At 44.5% G+C, this 18,382-nt stretch overlaps 2 long non-coding RNA genes across 2 annotated transcripts; both read left to right on the top strand.

Moving 5' to 3' along the window:
• The first annotated feature begins 1,723 nt into the window (after positions 1-1,723).
• LOC120324009 lies at positions 1,724-6,535 on the top strand. The gene is made up of 3 exons (XR_005564997.1): positions 1,724-1,822; positions 5,492-5,551; positions 6,289-6,535. It is a non-coding gene; the product is annotated as an uncharacterized LOC120324009 (long non-coding RNA).
• Positions 6,536-6,794: 259 nt separating this feature from the next.
• On the top strand, positions 6,795-10,335 carry LOC120324008. Its single transcript, XR_005564996.1, has 5 exons — positions 6,795-7,081; positions 7,168-7,381; positions 7,469-7,575; positions 8,688-8,810; positions 9,985-10,335. It is a non-coding gene; the product is annotated as an uncharacterized LOC120324008 (long non-coding RNA).
• The last annotated feature ends 8,047 nt before the right edge of the window (positions 10,336-18,382 follow it).

Genomic DNA, 18,382 nt, shown 5'->3' with positions numbered 1-18,382 from the left:
TTAAGCTTATCTTGCGTATGTCATCAGCATTCTCCTTCCGTATATGTTCTTATAATGGGATCTCACTGGAGGGGTTTCCATTAACTGCATTTGCAATGCTTCTTCCTTAATACTTCAAACCAAACACTGCCTGTGTCCGTCCATCACCGAGGCAGAGCAGCAAGAGGGTTATCATATGGAAAATGTCTCACAAGCTGCATATTTAAACACTCTTCAGATGTATTTGAAGGAATATTGTGGAAAACATGGAACTGAGTGGAGAGAGACTACAAAAATGAGACTGGTTTCACCACAGTGAGCAAATGACTTCAGACATCTGTGGATTGACTCACTCTGTTGGCAAAACCAGGTGAGTGTTCAGGCACAAAACCTGCCTTCAAGGATGGGATTGGAACAGTGTGCTCGTGGGAAAGCATCCATTGAGCTGATGTGTCTTCTTTTAAGGTCTTCAGTACCTTTGTGTCATGATATCTGCACTAATGACACCAGATTAGAGAAGTACCTGAGAAGGAATTTGTGCTGCTGGTGGGTAATTGCTCTCCAGCTGCAGCAGTTCCTTCCTCATCTTTATTTGTGTCAGAGCAGCCACATATTTCTCCTCTTTCTAGGGAGCCAGCAGATCTGCTTAATTATTCCATTGCTGTACAGATAATAAAGGGATGAAGCTAGGCAGGTACCTTGTACTTTTGGAAATCTGTACACTAATAAGATTTTCTGCATGGGCAATTCTGGGAAAGTTGTGTTTCTGTGCTCAGTTTTAGAAGGTAGGCAAAACCTTCTCCTGATGTTCCACCCGGGAGTTGACTCAATGCCTTGGGTTGAAAGGTTTCCAAGGAAAATGTAAATACACAGAAATAGAAGTGTTTATCAAGAGTGTCTTCAAGTCCACATTGACCAGCAACGGGTGCAAATCCTGAGGGATAGAGCCATTCTTCCCCACCAGAGATGCCTTTGTGGCAGCCACTCCTGGGCAGTGACCATTCCTGGCTACCAGAGCCAGGGCTGCTCTGGAAGTCAGCACTGACCCACATGTGGCAAAACCCCACCCCTCCATTCCGTTTAAATAGAAAACCATAAGATTTATTCAAGAAATGAGCTGGAATAAGGAGGAAGGGTTATTGTTCTATTCACTTTTGGCTCCTCTGTTAATGAAGCTGTGGGAGAGCAGAAGGAGCTGTAAATTGCACAAGGGGTGTCCAGGAAAGGGGCAGGAGAGATGAAGTGTCTCTGCACGGGGCACATCAGCTGCATCCGCCTGCTCAGGGCCATGCTCAGACGAGGTACCTGTGTGGCACTTCTTCCTGGTACATCTCTCACCTGGGGTTCGTCCCTTCCAGGCAAACACAGCCCGTGATGGTTCTGCTGACAGAGAACAATTTCAGCCCCATCTGTTCAAGCAGCGAGAGACCTTTCTGATCACTCCGGAAGTCAGCAAGAGGTACTTGTATGTTTTGTTCTTTTTCCTTTCTTTTCCTTGCCCATTGTAGGTTTATATTTTGTTTAGACTGTGTAGATTTTTTTCTTGCCTGTCCTCCAGTTTGCTGGGTTTTGTGCTCTTCCATCTCATGCACTGACTGAGCCCTGTTTACCTGTTCTGGCCCTCCCCTCTTTGTTCTCTTCTTTCTGTTGCAGAAGAACTGGATTACATATTTTGTCTGAAGGATTGTTTTTCATAAATTTCTTTTTTTTGTCTTTCTGCAGAATTTTTCTCTCAGCTTTCCAGTAGCTCTTCATCAAATATGATTAATCTGGGCTTGATTCTTTGGCTACTTTCCTCGCTTACTCCATCATGGGATTGAAACACATTTATTGCAGTATTGGGGTAGGAAGAACTTTTGTTATTGTTTATGGTTTACCTGTTCTTTGGAGAAAACACTTTCATCTCCAGCGTCATCAGACTTTTATAAACATTAACTGTGTTAATGAGAGTGAGAAAAGAAATTGCATTTGTGCCAACAGTGGGAACAAAATCAGTAATTTCTCCATTAGTCGATCAGGTTTGCTCATGTAAACAACGTGATTAAATTTGTCTGTGTGCATCGTGCTATATGAATAATAATGATAATTAAAAAACCATGCAAGGCCCAAAGATAACAAGATTGTGTTAGGGAAGAGCTAGGAGGGGGTGGCAGTATTGGAACAAACAAAGACACACTGAATTCATTACTGCCAGAGCCAGCCTGGCCATCAGTGTTGGGGGAGCCACTCAGAGGTGGACAGTGACTGCCACCCCAAAACTGAACTTCCCACCACCCTCACCTCTCTGGGGCTCTGTAAAAAGGAATGTAGGGGCTGAGAAAGGAGTAAAAACTGTATTTGAATGGACAATTCTCATGTGCAAGGCAATTTTAAAGAAGTGAAAGGCTTTGGAGTTGAAGTCTTCTTCTTGTTCAACACATCCCTAAATGCTTTTCAGAGCCAGGGCTTTCAATACTGTGTTGATGGGCAAAGAAAATGGTAACCCTTAGATAAGACTGTGAAAGGGATTTTGTGGTTACAAGATTCCTATGTAGAACAAAGATTTTGGCTGGAACAAAGATTTTGATTGCTCTGTAGCAGTTTCCATATTATGTCTGAGTAGCTCTGGTAATGTGTAAGCCTGGTTTAGACCACTGTGAAATAAATGGTTGTCATATATTTCTGTGACCTCTGCTAAAGGCAGAATTCTCTGGATATTGCCCAAGACCTCATGGGATGAGTTTGATATTCCCTGTCTCTCCTGGGCATGGCTGGACCCACAGGAGGCTGGTGCAAGGCAGGTGGAGAGTGTGGTTCTGGGTACCTCAACACTCTGGTGAGCCTCTTAAAACAAGGTCCATGGTGGCCAGATGGAGTTCTTCCCGGACCCTGATAGTTCTGCTGAGCACAGACATAAACTGGGAATAAGTTGGAAAGGCACCAAATGGAATCATTCACAGGCTACACTCAATTACAGGAATGGTCAGTGCTTTGGCTCAGGCAGACGAGCAGCTGGTACAGGAGTTCAGCAAAGCTCCTTCCAGTTTGGATTTAGAGACAAAGTCACTGGATCACAGGGAACTCAAAGGTCTGTTTTTTCAGCCCCTCTCTGGGTTCGTTGACATATCCAGCACACATTAATGACAGTGGGCTCTGAGCTCTTGTCTGAAAGAAGCAGCTTTAAATAAAAAAGAGAAAACTGTATGAAATTATGGCAATGTAGCATTGAAACATTACGGAAATTGGTGGATATTTGCAATGGTATCATTTACCTAGTGTTGTGTGATCTGATAATAGCTTTATTTCCATTATGGAAAAAGAAAACAGAAACATAACTTGATGTTGCTTTATCCTTATTTATTCCCATGAGACTCTCTAGACTGTAAAAAGCCTGAGATGCAAATGTGACTGTACATGATTTAAGGGCACATGGATCAGGAGAAATCGATGAGAGGCTCATCAAGTGCTCTAAGACCATCTGTGCCTGCTCTGTGCTGGAGCCTGTGGAATAGGAATAAGGCTGCAGGCACCGAGTGTTCCGCAGCCAGCACCAACAAATAAAGGTTTCATGTGTACCTGCCTGGCCATGGCACTCATGGTCACTCTTACAGGATTAACAGACCTGCCAAAACCAGTTCTATTCATACTCTTGAGAGTCTGTATGATGAAGGTTCATAATTCCTCTAGGGAGGAAATACCCACACAGCTGTTCCCCGATGGCTTGCTTTTCTTAAGGGTGTTTGAGTGAATAATATTATTTATTTAGAAATACAAAAACCCCATAGATGCTTGAGGGGTTTACTATACTGTTCAGTATTGAGATTTGTATCAGAATTCTTCTTAAACTCCATAATAAAAGATAGGAGAAGTGCCAGATGGACCCTGGAATGCTGTAGGTTTGGGATGTCAGCGAAAGCCTGTAGAAGGTTTAAGAAGTCTGTTACATTCATGCTGTGTGGAGGCATCTTCCTGTTAGGGGCTGCAACACACTCAAATCCAAATCTTCAAAGATAATTATAAGTCCTACTGAGCAAGTATTAAACATACAAATAGCTAAAAGGTGGGACCTCAATCTTTAATTGTGAATGTAAGAAGATTATTTTGATGGTGTGAGATTAACAGTGCTGCATCTCGAGTAATTAATGTCAGACTGGAGCACAGTCTGTCTCTCCTGCCTGGAGAGGATGTCAGGCACCATCTCCCTCTTATGTGGAAAATGTGACGTGTGAGCAGAATCCTTTTGATACTTTTAGTTCTCCCTTCCCAGATGTGTCCAGGGTTGCTGTGTTAGTGTGGCCAGAGGAGTGAGAAGGCTTTTCCCAGAGATTCACAGCTCTGGCACAGATACTCCAAAACTCTTTATTTCTCCCTTTTGTCACCTTGTTGTACTTTGATTGCATCTTCCATCCAATAGTCATGGCTGCTGAACCCACCTCTCCAAAGGGTGTCGACCCTGTTCTTGGGCTTGAGGCAGCATCTCTTGCCCAGAGAAGCTGTGGCTGCCCCATCCCTGGAAGTGTTCAAGGCCACATTGGACAGGGCTTGGAACAACCTGGTCTAGCGGAAGGTGTCCCTGCCCATGGCAGGGGGGTGGAACAAGATGGGCTCTAAGGTCCCTTCCAACTCAAACCATCCTGTGATTCTGTGACTGGAGCTGAGAGGAGGGGATGACCCTGGATTGGTGATGAGTGTCCTGCTGTCCGTTGGTGTTGGGTTTTGTACCCTCTGATTCAGTTTGTGAGGCAGCTTAGCAAATCTCCACAGCAACCCCAAGTGTACCATAAAATTGTGAATTATCTTGTTTAGAAGAGGTTCATTAGGAAGATTAATGAGGTATTATTTTTCCCTCATTCAATGTCGTGATACAGAGGGGACACAGTAATTTTCCCAGCTGTGCACAGCAGCGATTGCTCCTCTCCAGGGTCCCGGCATCGCTGCGTTGTCATCACTTTAACTGCTCAATCTTTGGAAGTGTGATTTGTCAGCTTAATTAGCCCTAAAGGAAGCACTTGTTTTAAAATGAGACAACAGTTTTGTTTTTCCCTGAGAAGGACATAATGTTCTTAGCAGCAGCAACTTGTTTAAATAATAGAGCTTTTAAGCTGAGGTTTAGATGAGCCCTAAGAATCATTTTTAAATTTTTCTCCACTCTGAAGTCTCCAGCTTGCCCATACCTTTTCCCTGGTGAGCCACCAGCCTCATCAGTGTCACATCAGTGCAATTACATGGTGCTGCAATGGGTCAGACACCATCACACAGCAGGGAAAGGTGAGATGTCTTCATCAAGAAGAATGGGGTAAGCTGGGAATTGTCCTGCTGTCCAGAGCTCATTTTCACAGAATCACAGAATCATTTAGGTTGGAAAAGACCTCCAAGACCATCTAGTCCAACCTGTGACAGCTCACCACCTTGTCAACCAGACCAGAGCACTGAGTGCCATGTTTCTTGAACACCTCCAGGGATGGTGATTTCAGCTGGGATGTTTCTGTCTTTGTTTTATAGCAGAAGAATTCAGATTTTCTTATTTTCCTAGTTTTCCAGGGAAGAAAGTTCAGAAGGAGGTTTGGAAATAGCCACAGAAAGTCCTAATTGGGTAAGTCTGATGTTCTGTGTTTGCCTCAGACATGTACGACTACAGAAATCATGTTAAACTAAAAATAGCTGGGGAGGTTTTAGTTAAAATTAAAACATGTGGAAGCTGTGTAAGGGCTAGAACTTGATGAGCATTAATAACCAGATCTGTAGCCCTATTGCCAACCCAAGGGTAGGAGATTCAACAGAGTTTCTTCTTCAGGAAAATATTATATGCTCTTTAAAAAAACCAAAAACTATCTTTAAAAAAACAGTTCTACCTGAACATTCTATTTCAGTCAAGAAAATGTCTCCTCGGTTTCAGGAGCTGGTCTGTAATTGTGATCCCAGCTATGTATCTTTTTCTCATTTATTCTTATTCAGACTGCATGTAACAATCGAGTTTCAGTTAGGGGGTTTTACGGTGTGCTTAAAAATAACAGGCTTTCAGCTGAGATTGCTGGTCTGTGTTTTCTGTCCTAAGCAATTATTTGCCAAGTTAGAATTCTTGTAAATTAATATGCCATTTTCCAATCGCACCAGTGGAGGCTGTTTTTGGCGTGTGTAGGAGGGAGAAGGGCTAACTGCGTGCTGGTTCAGGAGGATGCTCTTCAAATGTGAATGATCAGCAGGAGAAAAATCAAATTCCTTTATTTCAGTGCTGTGGGAATGATGATTGCTTGTTCTGAGTGGGAAGGGGAAGGAAGGAAGGATGGGGGAGACAGGAATGCAGTGTCCTCACAGCACTCTGTCTTCCAGGGTGGTGGGCCAGGATTTGACAGCAGAGCAGAACAGACAAAGCCAAAACAACCTTTGAGCAACAGGTCTTTGGTCTCACCAGGAGAAGGTTGATTTGCCCTGTAATGGGCCACTATGGCTGAACTCTGGAGCTTTAATCAGGTGGTCTGGCCCTTCAATAGCACACTTAGGGTTGGGTTTCTCTTCCTCCTCTTTTTTCCCCTCCTCCTTTTTTTCCCTCCTCCCTTTTTTTCCCTCCTCCTCCCTTTTTCCCCTCCTCTCTTTTCCCTCCTCTTTTTTCCTCCTCTTTTCTTTTTCTTCCTTTCTTTCCACGTATCAGGCCCCACACAGCCCAGTTCCCTGCACCAGTGGCTCTGCCACACATGTCCCTTCCAGCCTCCCTCAGAGATGGGCCCAGCCAAGGCTCCTGCTCTGCTCACGGGGTGTTATGGGAGGACCCTGCGGTGCCAGTTGGTTGCAATTTTCATCAGTTCTCCTTATCATCGTGCTATTAATTGCTTTAATGATGCATTCATTTAGATCGAAAATATGATATCAGTGAAATTTAATTTAAAAAATCGATAACTCATTAACACATTATTGCTACACCTACATGTGTCACCATATTAATCTCCTGTGCTGGAGAAGCAGTTGGCTTCAGCTCTGTGTCCATAGATCTTTGTTAGAAGGGAGTTGTTGGTAGGATAATCATGAAAGGAGAGTTATTGAGGCACCACTTTCTTTCTTCCGAGACTGTGGCCCCAGGTCATATGGATTCTTCTCTTTGGGCCAGGCAAGGCTGAAGAGTACCCAGGTAATATTCATTCTTTATGTTTTTGTTCAAAGAGAAAATGCTGTTTATGTGTTTGTGAGGTTGGTTGAAATTCCATCTTTTCACAGTCCGTGGGAAACAATCAGCCATGAAACTTCTAACTAGCACCCACAGTTCTGGGACACAGCCCAGGAATTCCATCAGTAAAGCAGCACACCTGGATATTAGTCCTGTTCCTGCTGTTGTATCTCAATAACCAACATCGGCTTCGGCTCAATATCTGCCTGATTCTGCTCTGGCACCAAGGGACCGACTGAGATGTGTCAGATGGTGTGACTGAAGGTTTGACACCACTCTGGGTTTCTGTGTGGATGTGTGTGTGTGTGTGCACAGACGTACATGAGCAGCACGATGTTTTGTATTTCTCAGCGGGACAGATGGGAGAAGGAGCAACAGTGACTACTGGAAACCATCCAAATGTTTAAATGAGAAGTGAGCTGGAGAAAGAACGTTTCTGAAAATGCATTTATTCCTTGGTGGGTAAAATACACTCATTACTGGTGTCTTCCCATGCATCAGTTGCTACAGTCTTTAATTAAATTATCCCTGAGTGATATCAAGCCATAGTCAGACAGAGCCTCGTGCTGCCCAGCAGGTATCCCGACCAGCTGTGGAGACTGTCCCCATGCTCTGCAGGGTGGCAGGTCCACCCCTGACACATCAGCAACACGACTGGACAGAGAAGTGTCTCTGTGTCTCAATAACCAACCAAGATGCCGCTGGTTGCTGCTCCAGGTTGGCAAGTGTGTCCTGGCTAAGCATGGAGATGGAGCCCGACCTGTGCTCCTTATTTGAGCTGTTACTGCAGGAGCAGCAGAGCATGGCTCTGGATTTTCACCAGTGACACCGAAAATAGCTGATATTCACACTGCACAAACCCCTGTGACACAGGCCTCTGTGCAAACGGGAGGGTCATGGGGGGCCTCGGCAGCACGAGGCTACAAATCAAAGGCAGTGGCTTCTCAGGGGCGAGTTCTGTTTGGAGGCTGTGTTAGTGACTTCAAGCTCATGCTAAATACTGTGATTTTTCTATATTTTTGTTTTTATTCCAATTTGTTTCAGCATAAAAAGTAACAGCATGTTGGTATGATAAAACTCGGTAAAAATTCAGAAGATATTATCTTAACCACCATATGAGGTTTCCGCTTCTTCTTTTTATCTTCCCCTATGTCTGAGATTGGGAGCTAGCACTGGATTCACAGTAGTTATTGAGCTTACTCTAACCAGTCCCTGCTTGAACAGCTCTGCTTCTGATGCTACTTCAAGCAGTGTGCTGAACCAAAGGGTCCTCCAACAACAGGCACTGGCACAAGCCTTGTCTCCAGAGGGTCCATCAAGGAGCATCATTCTGATGTGGGAGTTTCCCAGATTCAAAGGAATCTCTGTGGTAAAAGAGATAAATTGCAGCTCCCAGTTCACACCCGTGCAAGTGGGAAGGAGACATCACAGGGCAGCAGGAGCCAGGGCTGGGCAGTAACAGAGCCTCTCCCAGCACAGCCACCACCTGTGTCCCCAGGCCGTTACCAACAATTGTGCCAATACCTGATGGATGTTCCTGTCCCCTCTCCCTTTTCCCATGTTTCTGCAGGTGACTGTCCAGCTCCAGTCCTACTACGACCAATGCCACAGGTGGCCTCTCCAGGTGTCTCCTCCATCCCCTTAGAGCTCTCTTCTAAAGAACCAGTGTGTTATGGACAAGATATGACACAAGGTATGTGCTCAGGTATGATGGGTTCAGGGAAGAAGAGTTTAAGAAGAGAATTTTTTTTTTCCAGATAATATGATTTTTTTTAAGAGATTTTATTATCCTAATATTTTTTCCTTATGCTTAAGGAAAAAGTACATTCATATCTGCAACAATTAAAACCTTGTCATTCCATAGACCGCATTTTCTAGATTCCCCATCCGACTGCTCAAGCTCCAAAGTTCACAAGAGATCCCTTAGGGGTCCACCCTATTGCCAGGCATCAACTCCCACACCAAGTTCCCAAAGCTATAACCACACTAACAATGCTAAGGACGATTCATTACTAATAATCCTGCCCTCACCAATGTGCAGAGCTTTTCATTTTCATTGTGCTGTACGTACATTAACTAATAAATCTCTGCAGAATCCCAGTGAGAGTGGTAAGTGCTGTTATTCTTGTTTTATGGATGGCAAAATGAGATACAGAGAGGTTAATAGCAAGTCTAATTGGACAATAATTACCCACTTACCACACTGAAAATTAAGAAATAATCCTCCCATTGTCATTACATCAGCAGAACAGGGTGAGAGCAGTGTTCACATCCTCCCCATCCCACCATTTAGCCAAACAGCTTACATGCAAATTGAAGTAAAGGGAACACAAGAGCAGATAAATAAATTGTTCTTTCCTTGTTTAACATCTATTTTGCACCACTGAGTTATTCAGGATAGAAGAAAATTACTAAATTTCCTCTGTAATCTATTAGGACATGACAAAAAAAAGTCAAGCTCCATTTGTAGAATATATCTTTGAAAAAGAAATGGAAGAATTAGGATTTAATTACTGCTATAGACTGGTTTAACTTCATTTTTCTGGGAAGGAAAGAAAAAATGCAGCCTAAAAATATCTGACTTAAGAAAGACCAGTATTCTGAAGAGTCTGCTTTCCTTAACGTTTGATCTTTCCCAAGCAACTAAGACAATTATACCAATGACACCCACTGTATTAATCTAAATATTGGGTCTTCAGTGACTCAGTTCACGATAGGAATTTTTCTTCCAAGTCAGCATTTCAAAAGCTGTTTTGATACTCAAATTTCAATGTTATGAGTGAAAGAAAATCATAAGACACACTGGAGAAAATGTTTTATTTCATTTTGAGTTAACATTTGAATTTAAGTCTTCTTTTTCTTTCCAGTTTTCAAACCAAAACACCTATTTGGAAGATGACAGTTAAAAATCCATTTGTAATGAAAAGGACTGATTTAAGATTCCCGTGGGAAATGAGAAATTCAGCTTGAATTCTGATTTCAGTGGATAAGCACAAGGACCTACTTCTGCACATACTGAACTTGAGCCAGGCCCTGGCTGTGCAGGGGGGAACTCTCCAGTAAATCTTTAAGTCATTCCAGGTGATGTGACAGCAAAACAGTCCTAACGGTTTTCTTCAGTGACTCCACCTAATCCATAATGGAATAGATTGGAGGGACCCAATCTCGGGCACTTCTGGCTGTTTAATGGGCTGCAGCAAATGACAGGGGTTGTGTCTTCTGCTGGGGTTCGTCTCTCCAGGGGTTTGGGAGGGTGGGCGGCAGATCCTGATGCTGCTCCTCCACCTCAGGCTGGAGGGGATGTCCTTCCACCCGATTTGGGGAAGGAGTGGAGTGGTCCAGCCCCATACTCAGGCTCTGTGGTCTGGGCTTTCACTGAGAGTGTGATGTTCATTGCGGTAGATGCTTCAAGTGTTGAGGTGCTACTCTACTGAAATTGAGTTTTAAAGAGTTGTACCAAACCAAATTGTGAAAATCACCTTCATCAGAATCCCAGAGTGGTTTAGGTTGGAAGGGATTTGACCATCCATTTGGTTCCAGTCCCCTGCCACGGGCAGGGACACCTTCCACTATCCCAGGTTGCTCCAAGCATTGTCCAGCCTGGCCTTGGACACTTCCAGGGATGGGGCAGCCACAGCTTGTCTGAGTGACCTGTGCCAGGGCTTCACCACCCTCACAGGGAAGAATTTCTTCCCAATATCCCATCTAACCCTGCCCTCTCTCAGCGGGAAACCATTCCCTCGTCTACATGTAAGGTAAGAGTTAATAAAAACTGTGATTGTAAAAATTCAGGCTCTCTAAGTATTGTAGAGTTTTTTTAAACTTTATCACTGAATAATTTGAAAATATGGGTCAAGTCCTAAAACCTCTTTTTAAACCCTAAATGCTTTCAAGAAGTTTTACCTGAAGGAACTGCTCTGTCAGACTCCCAGATGGGTGGGAATAGCTGCTCACAGGTAGAAATAACTGGCTGCATGTGCAGCTGAGATTTCTGGTATAGCACTTAACGAAACTAAAGCAACAAGATAATGTTGCCTAAATAGTGCTGTTTGCGTGGGTGTTTTGTGATCAGTACCACAGAATTTATTGTGGAATGAAACTTGTGAAATTCAAAAGAAACAGAAAAGTATATTCCAGATTTTTTCAGAAGTCTGTAACATCCAGCACAAAATCATCATCTTTATCTAGTTTTTAAATTCTGTAGCACAAATGTAACTTTTGATTAAATTCCATAAATCTGATCAATAAATCCGCAGAAATGTAGTATTTTCAATTAAATTCTGTAGAGCTGCTCCCTAAGTACACAAATTGGGAGCTCAGAAAGGAGCTCTGCCTCTTGATACATCATTTTTTGCTGTGGATGCTCTTCTTAATGAAAAATGATGGCAAACAAAAATAGATTTTCTGTCATGGGGGTAATTGTTCTTTTTCTTAGTGCACTCCAAATATTTCTGTAAAGCATCATCTGCTCTTTAAACACACATTGTAGAACATCAATGGAAGTCGATACCTTTTGTCAATGAGTAAAATATTAAAAGTAATGAGCTAACCTGTTTCTTATTTAGCTATTGATCCTGCCTCTCTCTTGGTTTGTTTTCCTGAAACATGCAAAGCTAGGGATTTGGTTTCAGAATCAGGCAGAACAGCCCAGGCTGAAAGGGACCTCAAAAAATCATGTAATGCAGTGTACTGAGGGAAGGGAGCCCAGATGAGGTTCTGGCACCGTGTCCACTTACCTCTTGAACACTCCATGGCCCTGGGGAGGTTGTTGCAGTGACTGTTGTTGTCATGGCAAAAAAAATTCTTAAACTGAGACGAAATTTCTCCCAGTGCAACTTGTACCCATTGTCCCTTGTCTTCCCCACGTGACCACAGGGTTTCATTGTGTAAAACCCAAGTGGCAGGGGATGAGGGGATGAAATGAGTAAGAGCTGTTTCAGCATTCTCTTCGCCATCCAGGCAATTATTCCAGCTGTTCCGCTGACCCAAAAGCTACAAGCAGAGTTTATTCCGGTCAACTGTAAACAAAGCCTTGTGCTTCTACTTATCAAGTCACTTTGCTTCTTTCTGAAGGTCAGGATGGAGAACACTGAGCATCTGAGATAAGTGGGAGCTGATGCCAGTGCCCAGTGCTTCCTAATGCCCTGCCTACTTCTCTGGCAGCTGCCCCAGCTTTCCTCCAGGGACCTTCTTCCCTCTTCGTGGTATGTTAGAAGATGCAATTTTTGTTCAAATTGTGTTTCTGATGAGTGTATTCAGTTCACACAAAGGTTATCAAGTTGTACTTTTATATCTGGGTCTGCCACCCTGCTGAGGCTGCGTGCTGGGGAACGCGACCCCCGTGCAACATGGGTGGCTGGATGTGCTCTTGTGGCCTCATGATGAGACACGAGGTCTGTCCTCTTGTGGGACACTTTATGCACACCTCTCCCCTGGGACAAAGCTGTAGTCAGCAGATGGGAATGTTGCACAGCCCTGAAGGTGCCTGGCATGGGGCTGGGATGAGGCACAGACAGTGGGAGCAGTGGGAAGCTCTACCATGCTTGGCTGACCCATGGCCGTGGTGGGCACTGCTCCACTGTGCTTTCACTCTGCCCTCAGAGGGGTTTATTCCGTGGCTGTTCTGATGGGTGAATTAAATTATTCTTAGATTGTCTTATGAAAAACAATCAATGCAGTGTTTGAAAGGCAGGGGGTCCTACCGATTTTATTTTCATCGATGTTGCTTTTACTGGAAAACTGGTAGTTTTGGTGTATAGATTTTAATTAGGACTGAAAACAACCTTTCAAAGATACAACTAAGATTGGATGGAAAAATTCATTTTTGTGAGTCTGAACTGCCTGTTTCAGTAATTCTGATGATTAAAAAATTGAGCTGGATATTGAAGATAATACACTAAATAAACAACAGAGTGTTTTAAGTTATATTCAGTGCTGTTGTGAGTAAATTAAATAAGTGACTGGCACAGGATTGAAAGAAAGAGAAGCGATGTTGTACATTCAGCCCCACTTTCTGAAGGCTGAACTGTGCAATTCATCATTAAACAGCTTAGTCTGATGTGATGTTGGAAATGTTTCTGATTTGGTGCTGCTCAGGGAACACACATTTCTATGGAAATAAAATTTCTTCCCCAAAAGGGCTGTCAGGCACTGGCACAAGCTGCCCAGGACAGTGGTGGAGTCACCATCCCTGGATGGATTTAAAATGTGAATGTGGCACTTGGGTAAACAAGTTAGTGGTGGTATTAACGGTGCTGGGGGAAGGGTTGGACTCCTTGGTCTTGGGGGACTTTTTGAACCTCAACAACTTCATGATTCTCATCAGCTGTTACCTGTTACCTCAATTATTCTCAGGTTACCGAGTTCAGTTCAACAGCTCAGATGTCATCAGTTGAGAAGAGGGAAGGGAAAACTCAAAGTCCACAAAGGGCAAAAAGAAGTATAAAAGGTTCAGTGGGCTGAGTGGCCCCATGGGCAGTGCCTGCGTCTGCCTGACTGTCCCAGGACATGAAGGATGTTGTCACTGCAGGATTCGGATAGAATTCCTCTGGAATGCTTTGTACAGGAATGCCCTCTGTGCCTGGAGAAGGTCTGTAAAAACAGGCTTGTAAACATCTGACAAAACCACACCTTTCTAATCAACATTGAAATGCACCCTTCCCAGAATTTGGGAACTCTGTTCAAGCCTGTCTCTCATCCAGTAATTGATTTCTTTATTTCTCTTAGCTCCTGCCACCCCTCAAGAATGTGATTGAGTTAAATCTGGAGAACCTTAAAGGCACACTGATTTTATCAGGGAAGGCAATGAGAGTTCCTGGGTGGAGGAGGATCTGCATAGAGGCAGGGCAGGGCAGGGCCATGGCCCAAGCTGTGAATTTGCTGAGTCCCACAAAACAAAGTCATCTGGAAATTGTAATTTCATGGGTTCATTTGAAAGAGGCTGGGCTGGGGAGGTTGGACTATGAGGGATGGGATAGTGACCCAGGGGGGGTTTATGCAGGGACATCCCTGTGCTGTAGAATGTCCGTGCTTACTGACTGGTTGTTGCTTGGATCTCCGCTGGCATCAGCCAGTTCCTGCCATTGAACTCCAGAAACCCCTTTTCTGTTCTTATGAGAAAATGCAGTGTAAAGCAAGCCTGCAGTCTCTGGCAGGGCATTTCCATATCCTTAAACTGGATTATACATTATATAATGTACATTTCTTGCTCATTCTTTCCTCCTTAGTCCATCGTGCATCAACTTCTGCTGAGTGCTGGGGCAGAGGAGATGACGATGTGCTGCTGGGGGTGAAGGGATCCAGGTGTGCAGGTGACACCATTACCCCCCATCAGCATTTACCCCAGAGTTTCTGCATTTCAGTTACAGTATTTAAAGTTGAAATTGCTTTTGTGATGAGCACAGTATCCCAAGAGAAGGCAGCAGGACAATGGGCAGCGTTTCTTCCCTTGCGCCAAGAACCCAAATGAAAAAGCAGGTGCTGCCACAGCGGCTGCGCAGGGAGGGTGAGCAGCAGTTGGCAAAGCACAGATTCCTCAGAAGCAGAATAAAAAATCACAGGCATCCAAAATGCCACTGGGAAAAGCTGGAAAAGCACTGTTTTCTTTAAGAACAAGACAGTTTTACCACCGGGTTTTCCAATAACTCGTGTGTTGGGCTGCTGTTCCTCGTTGTTCCTCTCAGAAAGGACAAGCTGCTGCCTGGCACTATCTGCTCAGGCACAGGGACATTATCTTGCCTTGCAGCCTTTATGGCATTTTCCTGGAGCAGATTAATTAACAAGGGCTAGTTCCTCCCTGTTATTTACATATATAACAAGTTTGTTTCCTCTCTGCATTCTTTGTCCCAAATTTAACCATGTGTGGTTGTAGGCTAGTGGCTGGCAGTGGTGTCCAGAGCCATGACCAGGTGGTGGGAAGGGCCAGAAATAACCAAATGGTGGGTAATTCAGCACAAAATCATTTTCTCGTGGTCAACATGCCATTAAGTTCTTAAGTTTAAAGTGCTTGGAAAAACTGCAGTAAACTCAGTTAAAATGATGGTTATCTCACTAGAAAGTTATTAGCTATTGTTTCCCCCCACCCCGGGTTGATTTTATCAAAAGTTTTATGCTTTCATAAACTGGGATTGTTCTTATACCTCACAAGAACTAGAAATGTTTTTTGGTTGATTTTCATTGTTATTTAGGTCAAGACTTTCAGTCAAGCACAACTGTTGTGAAGCCCAGGGTGTGACTTGGGATTAACCCTTTTCCTCCTCAACTCACAGTAGCTGCTGTTCCCACCCCAGGAGCCCTCAGCCAGCCCGGACCTGCTCCAGAAGCATGGAAACCAGTTCAGCCAGACATTGCTGCAAGGCAGTCCAGAAATATCCCATGGACAGAAGGGATAAGGGCAAGGTTACTATTTGGAGAGTTTGGACTTCTTCCCATCTGTTGCCAAGGTAAATTCTCTCCTAATGTTGCAGAAACTTTCACATCCTCAGCAGAAATAGTGTGTGAAGTGGGGGAGTTATTGACAGTTTAGCAGCGATAGAGCAAGAGAGAGAGTAAATGTTAAATGTGCTTTACTATACAACAAATTTTCCGTATATGGCATCCCAATACATCAAGAAATTTTGCTTGCTTCTGGCCAGGAAAATGTCATTCATTTCACTATTCATATTGCTTGGAAAAAATAAGTGCAGTGCTCATACTTGTTTACACCCTCACGGCTCACTGGGAAAAGGCTGATTTCCCACCCTTCACTCACACAGTTCTGCTCTTTCCATATCAGTGCTGCTGTACCTGTGGGGGCTCTCGGAGCCGTGTGAGAGCACAGCCCGAATGATGCAAGACCAAAACGTGTCTCCTTCCCATCCTGTCCAGTTACCTTCTGCATTAACGAGAAAAAAATGTGTTAAACACACAAAGGTCCTTCTTATTCTTCTTGTGCAGAGGAGGTTGTTGAAGGGGTTGTTCAGTTTGGGCAGGCTGCAGCCCTGTTCCTGCAGATGGAGCACGCGCTGCCCACGCAGTGGGGCCTCCATCTGCCACCCAGCCCACCCGCCCCAGCCCACCCACGGGCCAGCAGCCCACCTACCGAGCAACAGAGCAGCAGGGAGGACTTAAGACAGCTTTTAAACCTTTGGTACGAGCTCCGCAACCGCTCAGCCAGACACAGATCCTCTCCACAGCACTGCGAGGAGGGACAGGGAGCCCAGCAGTTTCACTTTGCCTCTTGGAAGGGCAGCATGAGGTCTGTGCTCTGCCTTCAGGATTAAAGTTGAGCGAGTGGAGGTTCTTCCTGAAAACTGCTCATGAAATCACAGGCAGGATCCTGAGCAAGGCAGAAGACGCACACATACTGCCTGTGAATGCTGCCCTGACACCATCCAAGGGCACACAAATCAGAATAGTGGATGATTTTGTAGCCCGTGCCTTTCCCTGTGCCTCACTTACCCTGACACACATGTAAAGACTGTGTTCCCTCATCTCAGCCAAATTCAGAGTCTGTCTTTCAAAATCTTCAGGAGAAATCTCTGTTGCCTTATTTTTATATCTGCCCAACCCCCTCCTCACCAGGAGTTCGGTTCATCCCACGGCACCAGGTTCTGCTCTGTGGAAACAGACCAAGACAAGCCACGTGCATGGCTGAGGATTGTAATAAATCAAACACAATCTCCTCTCTGGGAACACTTTCCCAGACATGTCTCCAATGCCCCAAACCCTGTGGGATAAGGACATCTGTGACTACCTTTGGCTGTGACAGGAGTGCTCATCTTTCGAGATGTGGTCCCTACGGAAGATGTGAGGAGAGCTGGGGAGTGTAACGTGGCTGATAAGGTTTACTCATGGACTTTACTGTTTGTGAGTGTTGCTGGCAATTACTGGAGTGAGATAAAAGTGTTCCAGGAAGAGAGGAGCAGGAGGGAAAAAACAACCACCTCCAAGTATGCAGAGGAGTATCTTGGTTTTACAGATGCACATAGCATCGATCAAAATGCCACCTGCACACCCTGGCTGATACCTGGAATTACACAGTTCCCCTGAGCGTACAGGATGCATAAAATACACATTTAATGAAGCAGGCTCTGTCTGTGGGTCCAAGAGGCTTAAAAAGTGGAACATAGGATATATATGCCCAATGTCTGTTCACAACAGAGGAAAAAGGATTCATTTCATCACAGCAACTAGTTTTAATTTTTATGATTTAGTAGGTAAAGTTCTAAAGTGTTCAAAATAAGTTCAGATGCTCTCAGGAGTCTTTTTGGGGACACGCAGGTCCTTGTAGCGCATTTATTAATGCCAGGCAGGCTAAGGGCAAATGTTGGAAAATTTTAGGGGTATCTGCATAGAATCAAATCACATATTGGTTTGGGTTGGAGGGGACCTTAAAGCTCATCCAGTTCCAACTCCCTGCCATGGACAGAGACACCTCCCACTAGAGCAGTTTGCTCCAAGCCCTGTCCAACCTGACCCAATGAACCTCTGCATTGGCTGCTCAGAGCCCAGAGGATGAGGTCAGCCTGTCTGAGCTGCTCAATGTGTGTCTGTTCTTCTCAAATCTGAGGGTTGAGGTGGAAAAAATGGAAATAAAGAATAGGCTATTTTTATTTTAGTATGCATCAAATCCTGGTTTTATAACTTATTAATGATAAATTGATCTCAGGAGATATTAACTCTGTATTTACAGAGTGTTTAGACATGCTGGGGGCTGTTTTAAGAGTACCAGCTGCTCAGTGCTGATTTAAGTACACAGATGTTCTTATTAGCATAACATTCAAATTCGATGCCCTTCTTATCTGCATCCTGTCAATGCACAAAAACAACGGCACCAGCAGCCCAGGAGCTCCACGCAGGAAAAGCCTTTTCTCCCTCTGGGACCTCCCCACGGGCTGAACTTGCAGACCCGTGCAGCTCCTCATCCCATCACACCTCAGTGACAACAGGTGGGATCCCAGCACGGGATAGCGCAGGGTGGTGGTGCTGGAGAGAGGGGGCTTCTTGGAGGTGATTTGGTGAACCCCCGTGGGCTCAAGTCTGAACAGCCCTTGGGTTTAATGTAAACCAAAACTAGGGATGACCCTCTGCTTGGCTCTGTTTGACTGAGCTGAATGTTGTTCGCAGGTTACTGCTTCTGCGCTTCCCTTTGTGCTGATTTTTAACAGCCCTGTGCTTGGTTTTTGTTTGCGAGAGATGAGCTGTGATGGGCAGCAATGTCGCTGGTCTTTGAACCGAAGGAATGGCGGGTAATGACAGCAAATTGGTGTCTGGCTCCGTGAATTG

Source organism: Pipra filicauda, unplaced genomic scaffold (assembly GCF_003945595.2).
Source record: "Pipra filicauda isolate LSUMZ 115617 unplaced genomic scaffold, ASM394559v2 scaffold3_size10097308_pilon, whole genome shotgun sequence".
Lineage (NCBI taxonomy): Eukaryota > Metazoa > Chordata > Aves > Passeriformes > Pipridae > Pipra > Pipra filicauda.
Note: the sequence above shows the minus strand (reverse complement) of the source record. Positions and strands in the feature narration are given on the sequence as shown.